Source organism: Halichoerus grypus, chromosome 6 (genome assembly GCF_964656455.1).
Source record: "Halichoerus grypus chromosome 6, mHalGry1.hap1.1, whole genome shotgun sequence".
NCBI lineage: Eukaryota > Metazoa > Chordata > Mammalia > Carnivora > Phocidae > Halichoerus > Halichoerus grypus.
Genome location: NC_135717.1, coordinates 88,405,996 through 88,422,442, shown reverse-complemented (window position 1 = coordinate 88,422,442; position 16,447 = coordinate 88,405,996). Strand labels below are relative to the sequence as shown.

Sequence of the window (16,447 nt, the reverse complement as noted above, 5' to 3'; positions counted from 1 at the left end):
ATTCTTTAACCTTCTATGCATGACTATTTCTGAACAGTCCGATATTATTAAGAACTTTGGTAGTCATTTTATTAATTCTAACCAGAAAGAAAAATATTTCTCAGTGAAATAATCTAGTAAGTTTAACTTGAATGCTGTTAGCTAGACTTTTTGGAATTCACTTTCTGCCACATCTATATTATTCTAGGAGAAGTGAGTATTACCTGGAGGATGATAGCTGAGAGGCTTCAGAAAAGTGGATGAATGAATACATACATAGTATTATTCTCAGAATAACTCTCAGTTCACTCTGTCTGGTCATTTAAAAAAATTTTTGACTTAGTCTTTTTAGTGAGCATGATTTGTCTTCATTACTATCACCATCATAAGCTCCACCGCCATCCAGTATTTAGCACTGTAAGACCCGTGGTACACCAGCAATGCTCCAGGCACTATGAATGAGAATATTTATCAGAATGATTAGACCACTATCTTCAGGAGCTCGGCACCTAATTTAGCCTTAATAATGTGGCTATAGTGCATAGAAACATATTTCTTAGAATTTTGAAATCTCTTAGAGAAAACTCCTTAATTTGGTTTTCCAAAGAATTAGGTGCTTTATGTCATAAAATATATTCCCAGAACATTTGATCTTCTAGTCTTTCGTATCCATTTTGGGGTAGATGGAAGGCTGGGCACCTTACCAGAATTTCCCCTTAGGCTTGAGATTAAGGGGGAACGTCAATATTATTCATCAGAATTCAAAACCCACACAATGCTTAGGACTCAGCAGGACTCTGTGGAATGGGGATATTTTATGGAGAAGATATGACCTCCTTTTCAAAGAGCTTCAAGTCTAGGTGACCTTAAATCATAAGCATAGAAACATAATATTTCTTAGAATTCCCAAATCCCTAGAGAAATGATTTCTCTCGTTTCTCTAAAGAAAGAACTGTTCTTTGTTTAAAAATCTTCTCCATATCAAGCCTCAGTCATGGACTATTTTTTTCCCACCATATCAGAGGAAGCATCTTACTGAATAGATCTGCTTTCCTCCTGTTTGCTGGGAGTCATTAAAAGAGCTGACTGCAAACAGATTTTTACTGCCTGAGTGTGGACTTACATCAGGTAGCACCCAATAAGACTTGACAAGCTGACATCTCTTATCCATCAACAGTGATGGGTGGGGGAGGGGCAACAGGAAGGAGAGACTCTTATTCCCACCTACTTTCTGAGAGACAGACTTTGGTTGAGTGATGTAGGGTCCATTTTTAGAAATCTATTTAATTTCTGAGTTGGAGTTTTAGAGATTTTGTTTATGGAATATAGGGCTAGAAACAATACCCACCTTGTCAATGCTGAACAGAAGCTGAAAATTACATACCCCTTAGGTCACAAAGGAGCGGTAAGATGAGTCCTTTGGAGGAAGGAAAAAATCCTTACAAAACTCCAGTGACAGAGCATCTTAAACACTGCATTGTTCTTTAGCCAGGCAGCCTAACAGCTCTGTGTGATTGGTAATGATGTCAAGCTTTTGTTCAAAAGGAGGAAAAGTCTTGTAAACTTAGATTTCCAAACATGTAAGCTTTATAGTGCCAACTTTTGTCCCATCCTCTTCAGATTTTGCTTTCTTAAACATTGGTGACACTGATTTTTTTCAAAAGAAAAAGCGAAAACTACAGCCAGATTCTGAGTTGTTCACTTACAGAATTTTCGTTTTACACGTGGAATGAGAGATGGATACATGTGACTTCTTGTTCTATTAAGAGTATGTTACAAACACTGATGGCTCATTCCTAGGAAAGAAGTAATTCTTGGCTGCCTTTTCATTGGAAGAATATGAATATTGAATTCTGCTTAGTTAATTTTCAGGATAATTAGATTCTGTGATTCTTTTGGAAAGAAGCTGGTGCCACTTTAGTGGGGGAAATCATACTGGTTGTCTTGTGTAAGCTGGGGATCTCTTAAATATGTGAGATCTAAACCATTAAGGTCAATGTTCTTTGAAGATCACTTGCTAAAATTATTAGGACTAATAAGAATGGTGATTTGGTGGAATGAAATCATCAATGTCTGCTAATTATGTTTGCTACAAGCATAAAAGTGGCACATCAAATGGACTGGGAGTGGGAGTGAAAAAGTCATGTTATGAATGTAGAATGCCTTTCAACCAAGGATGTTAAAAGAAGTACCTAACATGGGCGCCTGGGTGGCTCAGTTGGTTAAGCGACTGCCTTCGGCTCAGGTCATGATCCTGGAGTCCCTGGATTGAGTCCCGCATCGGGCTCCCTGCTCGGCAGGAAGCCTGCTTCTCCCTCTGACCCTCCCCCCTCTCATGTGCTCTCTCTCTCTCTCTCATTCTCTGTCTCAAATAAATAAATAAAATCTTTAAAAAAAAAGAAGTACCTAACATTTCTCATATTTATTGTGAATGTTTTCTATCTTGTTGATTCCCTGTTATACTTTTAAAAATTATATTCTACTTTACTCTAGGTGGTCAGCATCTTGAAGAGAGGACTGTATGCTATTTTGGATTTCTTACATTTTTAAAACCTTGCCTTGCATACAGATATGGTCAATGAATACTTATTGAAGTGAAATAAATTGAAATGAAGAAATATTTATAGTATAACATATCCTGAATATAAATTAAGACCAAGAGAAGTTATGTCCAAGAACTGTTTGAAGATGTAAAGGTGGCTAGAACCTTGGGAGATAATGATCATATTAACTTAGGGTTTAAAATTTTGAAGATGAATCATTGAACATTATATCAAAAACCAAAGATATACTAGTTGACTAGTTGGCTAGTTGAATTTAAATAAATAAAAAAATTTTTTTGAAGTTAGAAAACATATGCCCTATACTTTATGGAAAGATATTTCTAAAGCCGATAGAAAGGGCTTGCTTGACTTGATGTTCAGAGACTAAAATATCATCTAAAGATAAGATTCTAATGAAAATAAAGCTCACTAGATACTTCAACATATATTTTAGATGTGTATTCGGTGACTTTTGACAAATGCTTTCATAGGTGTGACCTCTGTCAAAATATAGAGTATTTTCATTGTCAGATTGGCCTCGTGCCCCTTCCTAGTCACTTTCCTACCTACCACTACCACCCCCACCCCCAACATCAAAGGTAACCAACCATTATCTGATTTCTTGCACTATAAATTAATTTAGCCTATTTCAGAACTTCATATAAATTCAGTCATGCGATACGTATTATTTTGTGTCTGACATCCTTTCAACATAATGTTTTGAGATTCAGCCATGTTGTTGCATTTATCAATAGTTCTGTTTTTAGGCTAATATTCCATTATATAAGTATATTAGAGTATGTTGTTTTCTGTGGATGAACATTTGAGTTGTTTCTAGTTTTGGCTATCATGAATAAAAATGCTGTCAACATTTTTGTTCCGATCCTTTTGTGGGCATAGGTTTTCATTTCTCTTGGGTAAATACCCAGGGGTAGAATTTTTGGGTCATAGGATAGGTATATGTTTAACTTTTGTAAGATATCGCCAAGCCGTTTTTCAAGGTGGTTATATAATTTTACATTCCCACCATAAACGTACGAGCATTTCAGTCAACAGAGGGAATATGATGCAGGATATTGGAGGGCTGAAGGAACAGAAAGAGAATAGTGGGAAGTAATACCTTTAGAAACAGCTCTTATTCCTGGAGCAAGGATTGTGGTTATCAGAACTTAGAAGCTTAGAGGAAGATATATATATACATATTCATGGTGCCACCTAAGTCTGAGATGGTGCTTAGAGCTCCAAGGAGAAAGTACTGCTCAACTGTTCTTGTTACCTTTGAGTCACTGACTCTTTCTTCTGCTACTGATATTCTGGTCACTGCTTCCAGTTGGTGGGGGTGTTTTCTTTTGGCAGTTCAGTTCTAAAATTTCCCTTTGACTTCCATTTTAAACTTTTGTTTCAAGAGTGTTTGTGATTGCCTGTTTGAGAATTTTTATAACAGCTGCTCTAAAATCTTTCAACATCTGTGTCGTCACGTTGTTGGTGCCTGTTGATTGTCTTTTCCCTTACAAGTTGAGGTCTTCATGGTTTTTTGTGTTATGAGTAACTTTAGATTGTATTTTAAGTATTTGGAATATCATAAGATTCTGAGCCTTGTTTAAAGCCATTAAGTGTGGTGTTACTTTGAATCCCGGTGTTCTTCCCAATGTGCATGTTGCTATTTGATTTTCAGAAACCTCAAGTAGCTGTTTCATGCCTTCTGTCTAGGTTTTATAGTTGTGTTCAGTGAGAGAGAAAAGTTGGCATTTATTCTGTTTTACCTGGAACCAGAACCAGTAAACTTGATTTTCAAAAGTACACATGCATAAGATAAAAGAAAACCCACTTATTCATTCATGTATCTAGGTTTATTATTTATTGTCTGGTTACCACCATTAGAATTTAAGTTTCACAAGAGCAAGGATCTTTGTTACCAGTGTATGCCAAGTACTCAGAACAGTGTCTGGAACCAAATACGTATCAAAGGCATTCAATAAATATTTTGGAATGAATGAAAAATAAGCTGATAAACAAGGAATAATAGCAGTATTGCAAGAAGATCATTTGAATGACCAATACTTGTGATCTTATGTAAGTTGATTAACCCTCTGTTGTGTATCAGTGTCTTCTTTTATATAATGGGAAAATAATATTTATTTTATAGGGGAAAATGTAGAAAGTGTTCAGCACATTGTAGGTGCTCAAAAACATAGATTCCATATTTTCTCTCCACTCCTCTTCAGATGCAGAGACTATAAAAATAACTTAAGATTTGGAGACAAAAGAATAACCAAAAGATGGGATCATTTCACAGGGCTGTTGCTTTTGTGTTAAGTGGATGACAAATGAAAGCAGAAATACTCCATTCCTATTTTCCTTCCATCTTCCCTATTAAGGAAAATGATCTTCAAATGGAAAAGGATAATATCATAGACTTTGAAGTTAGATGGGCTTCACAGATGACTTTTCTTAAGTTCCCTCAGGTTAAGCCCAGTTCTCTCTGTAAAGTGGGAGTAATACGACTCCCACAGAGCTGTTTTAAGTGTGGCAGGATAAAAATCATGGGGGATTTTCCTCATTCCCCAACCTGTCAAAGAGAATCTTATAATTGCCAGCTCAGTTCCAAAACCAATTCTGATGGGCAGTGGTAAACTGGCAACCTTATTCATTTTGTTGCTGTTGACCTTTGGGTCTAGTATGGCTGGGCTAAGTTTGACATGACTCTCTGCCTGCTGAATCTCCACCTACCCTACCTTACTTCTACTGTAGAAAGCCTGGGTCTTCCTTGGTGCCTGCAGACCAAAACACCACATCCATTGGTCTTCCAGCTTTGCTTGGGAACTCAGCTTGGATCCACACCAGAGAAACTCTCTACCAGAGCTCTGTGGGAGACCTAGAAGCCTGTTCCTCTCACCCAATAACCTTGCTCAGTATTTTACTTGTTACTAATTCTCGGTGCATCATTTCTCAACCAAAGAGTTTTATTCTTTTCATTCCTTCTTTTCTTTCAGGCATTGAATAGAAATACCCCCCCAAACACACACACACAAATTTCCAAAAACCTAAATCAGTCAAATTTTTTCACTCTACTGTCCACCAAGCATCCATATTTTATGTATTTTCACATTCTCCACCTAGCCCATGCCCTGCACCAAATAGGTGCTAAATGAAAATTTCAGACTTTAAGACTGCCACACACTCATGCAAGAGATCTAGTAAGTGTTCAAAAAAAAAGCCTTGATTTAATTATTCACTGATAGAACACTATTTAACTTTTTTTTAGATAACTGCAACATTCTAAAGACTGTGGGAAGATGCTGTTAATGTCTTGGAACTATATAAATATATTGCCAGTGGACATCTTGGAGTATCTTCAGTTCTGTTTATTATTCTTTGGTGTCATAGCTGTTGAATTCAGGGAGATATAGGGATTGAATATGGAAAGGGGGTCAGAAGCTTCTCCAGCGTCACAGACCATCATTTAAAATATGTCTTTCACAGAGTGTGAGGAAGCCTGCTTAACTGGCTATTATTCAGTATGGAGATTTTCCAAGATGCCACCTGATGCTAGGGTAAAGCTGCTGTTCTCCTTTGAATAAATCTCTTTAGGATGTAAAAGGAACTTTAAGGCCTTCATTAATAGGGTGAGAGGTGACCAGCTTGATACTTAGTAGTTTCTTCAGGAATGAAAGCAAAATGAGACTTCCATTTACCATCTCAGGCAGAAAACCAGCTAAGGAGCCAAACCAAAATCATAGGAACATTTTCATTTTTATTATAATCTGTGTTTTAAAAATTCATTCCCACTTATCTACAAGCCCATTGTGATTAAGAAAAATATTTTTGAACAGGAAGGGACTTATGGATGCCTTTATGGGCAGCAAGAAGCAAAGAGTTGGAGAGACTGATTTCTATTCCATAGCCAGTCTCGACAAGAGGTTTGGCAAGGCATAATGAATGTGGTGCAAGTTCCTGAGTGGAGGGGAAAGGAGACTGTCCCTAGAGCCCATATCAAAGGGAGGGAAGACAGCCGTGGGAGCTGTCTGGGCCTGGGATGAGGCAGGCCAACATTACTCCTGATGTAGTTGACTGCCAGTTGTCTGCTCCAGGGATCACAGAGCTCTGATGGGTACAAGGACACAGGTCCAAAAGCAGTGATACGGTGAAGGAGATGTGTACTCCAGCTTGGAGGACTTGGTAAATATCTTTATAGAGAAGGTGGCATCTGAGTTGGGATTTTAAAGGTCGTTAGGACTTTGGTCAGACATGGCTGGAGGGAGGTGGGGTGGATTTATAATATCAGGGTAGAGGAGGAAACCTGTGAGACTTACTTGGGGAATCCTGCTGTCCATTGATGGACTTTAGATCTGTAGGAGGCATGTTGATATACTGGAAAATATGGTTAAATAATGAGTTTACCTTGGCTTTTTTATTCTCTCTACTGATTGAGTTCTGCTTAGGTCACTGGAAGAAACTTTATTTCATTTGTAACCATTTAGTCTCCCACTGGGAAAGTATGGGTTTATGCGTTTTTCTTTTGATCTTGACAGGGCTAGAATATAATCGTATTGGAGGATGGCACTTCTGATGTCTAATCAGTACTTAATTCTACCGCTAATCCCCGCTTTTCCTCAGCCTTATTGATCCTCAGCCCTTTGCCAGTTCCAGTATATTTCTGTGATCAGTAAACACTGTGAGAGTCATCAAATCAAATAATTGGAGAGGACCTCTAGAGGTCATTGTGCCTATAGGTAGATGATTTCCAAAGCCTCCCAAGATGGAGATTTTTTTATTGTGTCTTTGGAGCACTCTGGAGATGGAGACTGACAGCCTCCTCCAGGGGTTCATTCTAGTAATTAATCAGCTGGAAGTTTCTTCCTTATGTCTAATTGAAATCTTTCCTGATGTAACTTAATTTATTTTCTCCTGTTTTGTCCACTCTGGGCATAGATAGCAAATGATTACTACAGTGCTAGTAACAACCCTTCATGAAATTGAAGACAAAATCTCATCACCTTTCTACCCCTCCTTTCTATATTAAACAACTCCGGTTTCTTACACTGTTCATCAAAGGGTTTACTTCCATGTCTTTAGCTATCTTTACTGAAGTTCTCTGAACTATTGAGTTTTTCTACATTATTTGAAAATAATTCCTACAGTGAACAGAAATTTAGACTCAGCACAAAATAACTATTTGGGAGATCTCATTGTGACTTACAATGTGAAGAAGTTCACAGGCCATTTACAGTGGAAGTAAAAATGACTGGTGCTAGGACCAGGTTTTAGGTAGGGATATTGGTAACACAATGCATTTTTATTTATTTTTTATTGTTTTAACAGACTTAATCTCACTGTGGTATACCTACGTTTCTTTGGAATCCTTGTGGACCTGGTCATGTGTCTTGCTGTCATGAAATTACTTCTAAATTATAAACCTAGAGGAGACAAGGCACTGTGCCTTATATTGTCCACTCCCTTTTTGTCTGATCAGTTTGGGGACTGTTTCCTCTCATGTATTCTAGAGTACCTTGTCCAAAGAACCTGAAATAATAGACGTAATGATTACTACAAATAACTGTAGGAATGTATGATATTTATTTGCTCATGAAATGGCTTTGTGGTTTATGGAAAAGCTAAGGAGATAGTGGGCAATGGGGATTAGACAATGTGGGAGAGCAGGGGGATAAAATTCAACATTCATTAGATACTTCCTACGTATAAAGCACTGTGTGAGGTGCTGTGGATATCAAAGATGGGTAGAGATGGCATATTACCATCAGAAGAAAAGGCAAAGAATGGATAGGATGGTCCAGTCCAGGTATGTTGGTGTGATGACACCTGGGCATTGGAGAAGGGGAATCTAAGGAAGTATCGGTTGTGGGAATGTTCCACTGAACTCAGGTATTTGGCACTGATTTGTCAGATAAGAGGAAACTGGCTCCTCGAAATTTGGTGCTAAGTAAAAGATGAGGAATGGCAAGTATCAGTGACATGCATTTTATTTATAAACAAGGAAATAATTGTAATAATAGAGAATTACTTATGTATTTTATTATATATTTTACTTATATAATATATAGTTACATATTATATATATTATTTATATACATATTAGTTATATAATATATATTCCTTATATAATACATAATTATATAATAGTATATATAATATACTATTACTATATATGTAATAGTAATAATACATAATATGATAGTAATAATAGTTAAATTCTTTGAGCTTTTACAACATCCCAGGCAAAGTTCTCAGTCTCTCTACACGTAATAATTCATTTAACCCTCAAAGCGGTGCTATGACGCACATACTATTTTATCTCCATTTGATAGAGACAGACAAGGAAATGAATAGGGAGAAGAAATCTCATGGGAATAGAAGGAGTTGAGGGGTCTGAGTGTGAGGTAAGGAGTTTACTTGGAGATGGTGCCAATAGGATTTAGCGATGGGGGGCTCCAGATTAGGTGGCTATGTGGATGCTTCTCCGGTCGGGATGGCACCGAGGGATGGTGTGGTGACCAAGAAGGACTGTAATGCTGCAGGCGTTACTTCAGCATATTTCTGAACACAGACAAAAGCAGAATACGAGGATATCTGTAGGTTGTGTCAGGATTTGGTTTGAGTCGTCGAGAGATGCTGGGTAACGGCGCGTGGAGAGATTGGCAGTTGAGCAGTATGTTTCACAGGGATGACATCCTTCCTCTCTTCGTCAGCCCGTGCCCTTCTCCATTCTTTCTCTTTTCTCACCTATGGCTCTCTGTTCTCCTCTGAGACCCCTCAGGGGCCATTTTCCCCTCGCCCTGCTTGGCTGTGCAGTGGCTGCCTATCTGGTGAGGCCTTCCTCACTCCATCATGCCCTTGGAGCATAGACCTCACTGTTGGCCTCCCAGTGTCCACCATCACACCTTTCCTAGCTGGGATCCACGATGCCTTCTTCTCTTCACATAACTGGAGATGCCACCTGCGTGACCCCATTATTTCTTATGTCTCTGACAAGTCCCTGCGTGACTTCATTTCTTCCACACCTTCAGAACTCCTGTCCCGCCCTGTCTCCATTCTTGCTCACTCCTAGTCCTGCCGCAGCCTCTCCCTCACTTTGGATGACAGAGGCAAGTAAATGCCTGAATGTGTACCCTGGGTGGGTTTCTGTGTGAGTTTAGATCTGAATCTGAATATGATTGTGAATGGGAGTGACTGTGCAGAGGTATGTACACAATTAAGGGTGTATTTGCGTACCTTCCTATACGTGTATATGTGTTCTTTGGGTGGCAAGAGGCAGCTGGGAGTAAATTGATTGAGGTTGTGGTCAACCTTACTTAAAGAAAAGGTTAACTGCACAAAGGTATACAGAGGAGGGTGATTATCTAGTTTTTATAAATTGAAAACATGTTAAATTTCCATTATGAAATTGATCAAATTTTGGTTAATCATTCAACGAAATACGAGTTTTAAAAAATATTACGTGTATTTATGTGTGTGTGTAGGGGAAGAGATGAAAGTATTAAGTGAAAACACAAGGTTAGAGCAGTTGTGTATAATATGATATATATTTCTATTGCATTTACATATTCTTGGAAAATGTCTTGAGAAAATTGCTAACAATAATGCGGTTACCTCTGGAAGGTGACATTATTTCTCTTAACTGCATTTTCTGATTTGTCACAGTGAAAAAATAAAAAAATATAAGCTTGCGAGACAACAGCAATATTTTAGGAGCAACAGAAACATGAAGAGTGGGTGCACAGGAAGAGGTCCACTGTTAAAGCCAAATAAGGCCCGTTAGCCTTCCTTTCCCTCCTCCAGCTCACCTGATATGAGTGGAATCACAAGCAAAGCCCACCCACTGCACAAAATCTCTTCCTAATGCTTCTGCCCAATTAGAAATTTATTTGAGTACATCAGTACCCCTGGGAAGGCAAGCATTTTTCAGGGATTTACAGAACAGTTTAGCCCACAAGTCACATTGGTGCAAATTAGGAAAAGGTATTCATTCCTCAAAACACTTTCCTGCCATGTGCTGGGAAACCATCATGATGAAAACCCGAATTGACCGTGTTCATGTCCTGATGGCCCTCCTGCGTCTGTGCCAGGACTTTGCTGCCCACTTGTAAGCAGCATTCCTTCCCCGCAGTGTGAGTGTAATGTGTAGTTTGCTTTCCTCCTAGTCTGGCTGACACCCTAGCTCTAAGGAATGGGGGTTGAACACATGGAGGAGCAGTGAATGTGGAGCACCTTGCAAAAGATGCCTGAGAGAGCTCTGAATCTGGAAACTTGGGACAGCCTGAAACAACATGGGGCATCAAACTAAGGAAGAAGAGGGACCTGGAAGGCCAGGGCCTGAGAGAAAAGAAAGGAAAGAGATTGAATCTAAAACTGTACTTCAGCTTCTTAGTGCTGGTCTGTGCTCTCCTGTGTTCATGAGCGCATGGGAAGTGATCTGTTCATTCTCACAGAGCCTCTCCTCTTGGGGCCTTGGAAGTGAGCTGAATCCCTGGTTTGTTGCCAGAATTTCCTCCCAGGGATGGAGAGACTTGTGCTGTCGGTGTGTGGACCTCCATGGAGGGCAGATTAACGGGATCTATTCCTGTGTTCAAATCCTAAGGCTCATTTAACAGCAGTGCTTCTTGGTTTAGTGCATAGCCTCTTATGACAATTTTCATTCTAGGTGTTTTCATCTGTCCCTGATCCACTGAAGTCAGGAGCCCGAGAGCAGACCAAGAAACCAATAGATCTCTGAGCAAACAGATGCCATGTGGGTGCTCTGGTTGTGTTGTCATATGATGAAGTGCTCCTTGGATCTAAGCAGTTTTGATTGATTGGTACATAAATTAATCAACTAAAAAGTAAATACTTGAGATTCCCTCTTCAAGGGAAAGATCCTGGCAAGCATATTTTTGAACTAGTCAAATTAGACATTTTTGTGTTATTTATTTATTTATTTTTAGATTTTTTAAAATTTATTTACTTGATAGAGTAGAGAGAGCACAAGAAGGGGGAGTGGCGGGCAGAATAAGAGGGAAAAGCAGGCTCCCCACAGAGCAGGGAGCCTGATGTGGGACTCAATCCCAGGACCCTGAGATCATGACCTAAGCCAAAGGCAGACACTTAACCACTGAGCCACCCAGGCCCCCTAAATTAGACATTTTTAACAATTCTAATTCTGTGACTGTGGGAATGATGGTAGAAGCTGAGGAGGGTTTGTCTAAGGCCCCATGGAAAACAGTTCCTGGTAATGATAATGGAAGAACTGTGAGGTACATGAAAGAAATCCATGAGTCATTAGACATTCATTATACAAATCTTAATTAAAGTGATTATTAGTTGGCAAATTGCTAAGGTTCTGTATTGCTGAAATTATTCAAAAAAAAAAAAATCCTTCTCAGAGTTTGAATTGACCAATATTGATTTGTATAGCAAAGACACTACCCTTCTTTGGTAGAGGAGTTGCATATTGATTCTCAAGAGGCCTTCAAGGATTCTTCTCATGGCAAATCTAAACCTCTGCCTTACTTTGCATTTGTCTTTCATCCAGAGAACCCTGAACTGAGGTTATGTTCAGGAGGACGGGTACAGTTCTCCCCCTGGATCTTTGAGTGTTGACCTGGAGGAGAAGCCATAGGAACTGGTAACAGCAGTTCAACATGCAGATTTCGACTGAGCCGTTCTGGGCTTCCTGTGGTATAGGCCAGCCTTCACCAGCAGAACACACCCTCCACTGTGATCTGGCCTCATGCAGTGGTAGTAAATTCACTTAGAGCAGATACTGTTGCTGCAGTTGGTGAGATAAACTTCGATGTCTAGTAGAACAAGAACCATGTGAAGGCAGGGACTGTGGCTGTTTTGTTTGCCACTGAATCCCCAGAGCCTAACATGTAATAGTTGTTTGATATTAGTTAAATGAATATTAGTTAAGTGAATAATAAATTAATAAAAAAGTATTGCAGAGGGAGGCTAGTGGGGTACTTGAGCAGAAGCTAAAGAGAAGTTTTTACTTCGATAGAATTATACTGACTGAATTTTTAGTCTCCCAATCTTAATTTTATTCTCTGAGTTGGTCAGTATCAGGGCAATAATCCATCCTAACCAAACTCATAACAGACTGAGGTATTAACCAGATGCCAGTTAGTAATAGTTTCCATTATCAATTGTTCCATAACCAATCACCTTCAAACTCACTAGTTTAAAATAACAAAAATCATTTGGCTAATGATTTGGCAATCTGAGAAGGAATAACAGGGAGAGCTTATTTTAGCTCCAAGTGGCATTAGTTATTGAGTGACCAGAGCCAGAGGATCTAATTTCAAGATGGCACATTCCGATAGTGAGCAAACCACTGATGGCTGTCAGATGGGACTCAGTTCTCCTCCACATAGGCCTCTCCATTTGGCTACTTGGGCTTCCTCAAGGCATGGTGGCTAGTTCCACCTGGCACAGTGTTACTTCTGTACTGTCTTGGTCAAAGCAGGCCCCACCCAGTTTGGGGGAGGAGAGGAGAAATAGACTGCCTCTTGAAAGAGGAAGTGATGAAGAATTTGTAGCCATTTTTAATGAACTTCCAATATTCACTAAAAATATCTATTAGAAAGATTTTCTACTGGTTGATTGCTCATTATACTCTTTTCCTTGTAGGAAATTTCCACAGTTAGCTAAATTACATAGGCCAAGAGGAGGGGGATAGTACTTGGCCTCCTTAAAATTCCTGTCAATTCCCCCTCCTAAACTCTGACAAATAAATCCACTGGTTTTACTTAGATTGTATGTTTATGATGCAGATGATGTTTTAAAAGTCCCAGTGTGCTAACATCTCCCTCCCCATCCTCCCCATACACAGACTGCATACTGCTGCTCTTCAAAGAACTCCTCTTCTATTGAAATACTGGAGTTGCCATTGCTGAGTTATAAGAATATTCTCTGGTAGACCAGATTCCCTGGTCTAGACCACAGGGGAAGCAAATTACCTGGTCTGAGGGGCTGGTGTCACTAAAGTTATCATGTACCTATTTCAATCCCAGTCTTACCTGCCAAATGTATTTGGACAAGAAAAAAACATTTTTATGTTTTTCCAGGTGCAGTCCTCTACAGTGCTAGAAAAGACTGGTTCTTTTATAGGTTTCAAACAGGCAAGTTTCTTTTGTTAATTCAATCTTTCTTTAGAGATTCCTGTTAAACAAGTTGCATATGTTAATTCATTTATTTCTTTTGCAGATTTCTTATACCCTTAGAATGACCTTGGTAAGAGCTCCAGGCTCTGCTTGGTCTACTTTGACTTAGGACGCCCAAGCAGCAATAATTTGTTAATTACCTATTAGTGCTCGGCAGTATAGATGTGTTACTCTGTGTCCCCCCACCCTCACCCCCAAGTAAACATGATCACATCATGGGTATTTGGGGAGAGGGGGCCTCCAAGAGACCAACTCACCCAAGGTCTGCATAGTAAGTGCCATCACAGGTGGGCCATGAGCTCAAGTCTTCCTAACTCCACAACCTTCGTGACGTTGTATGCAAACCCATATCAGCCATGATAGGTTGAATTTTATTAGTTTACTCTCAGAGCCAACTTATCTCCATTTCTTGAGGTACTTGGTCCTAACCCATAATAAACTGACTTAAGCTATGGTAGTGATTGCATTTTTAAAATTCTTTATTTAAATTCAGTTTAGTAAACATGTTTAGTAAACATGTACTCTATTGTTAGTTTCAGGAGTAAAATTTAGTGAATCATCAGTTGCATATAATACCCAGTGCTCATTACATCACATGCCCTCCTTAATAAGCCTATCTCCCAGTTACCCCATCCTCCCACCCACCTCCCCTCCAGCAACCCTCAGTTTGTGTCCTAGAGCTGTCTTGTGGTTTGCCTCCCTATTTTCATCTTATTTTTCCCTCCCTTCTGCTATGTTCATCTGTTTTATTTCTTAAATTCTACATACGAGTGAAATCATGCAGTATTTGTCTTTCTCTGACTTATTTCATTTAGCATAATACCCTCTAATTCCATCCACATTGTTGCAAATGGCAAGATTTCATTCTTTTTGATGGCTGAGTAATATTCCATTATATATATATATAATCCACGTCTTCTTTATCCATTCATCTGTTAATGGACAATGATTGCATATTTTTAAGATGATGCATAGATTGAAAGTTTTTTAGAAGCAATAGGGAAATTGGAGGCAAAAGAAAATCACTTATACTCCCACCACTGTAACACAAGTATTTTAATTTTATTCTAGCCTTTGACCACCTCATGAATAGCTATTTTTATACAATTGCCATCACAATGTACATCCAGTTTTTCACTATGCTTTTCAGACGATGTTGTGATGGATGGACTTTTTCCCAAGTTTCTACATATTACAGTAATAATTTTCATTTGCTATGTAATATGCTGTGCAGATGACCGAAGTAGATCCTTGTTTTGGTTTATAAAATACAATTTATACACACACACACACACACACACACACACACTTGAAAATTTACAGAAGTATGAGAATATGAAGATTTTTTAATCACAAAAGAGCTAATGTGGTTATATTTGGGGTGTTTTCTTCCAGGCTTTAAAAATGTTATAAATATATTTTGTTTATCCAGACACACATGTCATTTTATTGTATACAAAAGTGATATTATGCTATCAAAACAACTTCAGTTACTGTTTGCATGCCTCCACAAAAAGAATTTATTTTCCTGATGCTTTTTCTATAGGGACTCTCCTTTAGGGGATTGCATTGTTTTCACCAGGCAGGGATTTGTTGGGAATTGGAGACATACCTAAATGTAAAATCATGTCCTTCCGCATCAGCCTGCGTCCGGACAGGACAGCATGTACGTGCCTCCATTAGCAGTGTGTGTTATGCATTCATTGCCTCATAAACCATGGAGCAAGGCTGATAATGATGTGGAGAGGTGACCTCTGGCTAAATGCTGAAGCTGGAAGACACCTTCCTATTCTGTGCACCAGTGGTTACATCTGAATAAGGTCCCAGCCTCTCACTTAGGAATGCTACCTACCTAGTTGGGAGTGATCTATTTATCATCCTACTTGTTAGATGGAAAAGTGAACCTTATCTGTTACTTTGGTGTGTGTTTCAGAGGCACATGTTGAATTGGGTACAGAAGCCTAGTTTCCAGCAGGAGTAAATACCATATATAACAGCAAAATGCATTTCTTAGGATCAACAGTCTCTGCTTTAATGAACTGTGGAACAATAGAATCGGTGCAGGTTTGCTGTCTTTGTTCCATACAAGGAAACATTTTTAAAATATGAAATTCTTTAAAGGCACAGGGAAGTACAGAAAATACTATCTCAGATACCTGCTTTCACTGCACAGACTTAATGTTCACATGGCCATATTTGCTTCAGATCTCTTTACAAGGCGATGATGCTTCATCGGTGGGTATTTCTTCCGTAGGCACAATCCTCGGAGAACAAAAAAACCTTCGGGGATGAGGAGCATGCAGGCCGGGCCATCATTCCAGCCTTTCCGCTCTAGTCCCTGCTCTCAGAATGTCACTGCCAAAAGAAATGAAGTTCCCCACCCCCAGTGACAACAGCACCCACAGAGGAGAAAACAAGGGATAGAACAAAAGGGAAGATGAAATCAGGTGTTGCTCAAATCTAGTACAGTGACAAGGGGGAAAGGGGTAGGATAGGATGCAGGCAGAGCTAGATGTTAATTGCACCATCTGTGAGTGTGTCAGAAGCCCTGATAGACTCAATAGACTTTTTTTTTTTCATCACATTCAGAGACAAGCTGCTTCCTGAATTGGATGAATTTTAAGGTTATGGTTACACATTTAAAAAGTGAAAATTGAGGCTTTTCCCATTCTTTGCCTCTCTCCTGAGTTGTGGGAGTAATTCATGGCAACTCAGAATTTACATCTTGGAGCAAACTTGCTTGATGATTTGTCTTCATTGCATGTAGGG

At 39.1% G+C, this 16,447-nt stretch overlaps 1 protein-coding gene across 3 annotated transcripts in view; it reads left to right on the top strand.

The window, feature by feature from the left end:
* Window positions 1-16,447, top strand: part of GRIN2B (glutamate ionotropic receptor NMDA type subunit 2B) — a 403,399-nt gene that overhangs the window by 262,718 nt on the left and 124,234 nt on the right. The gene's annotated exons all lie outside the window — the stretch shown is intronic.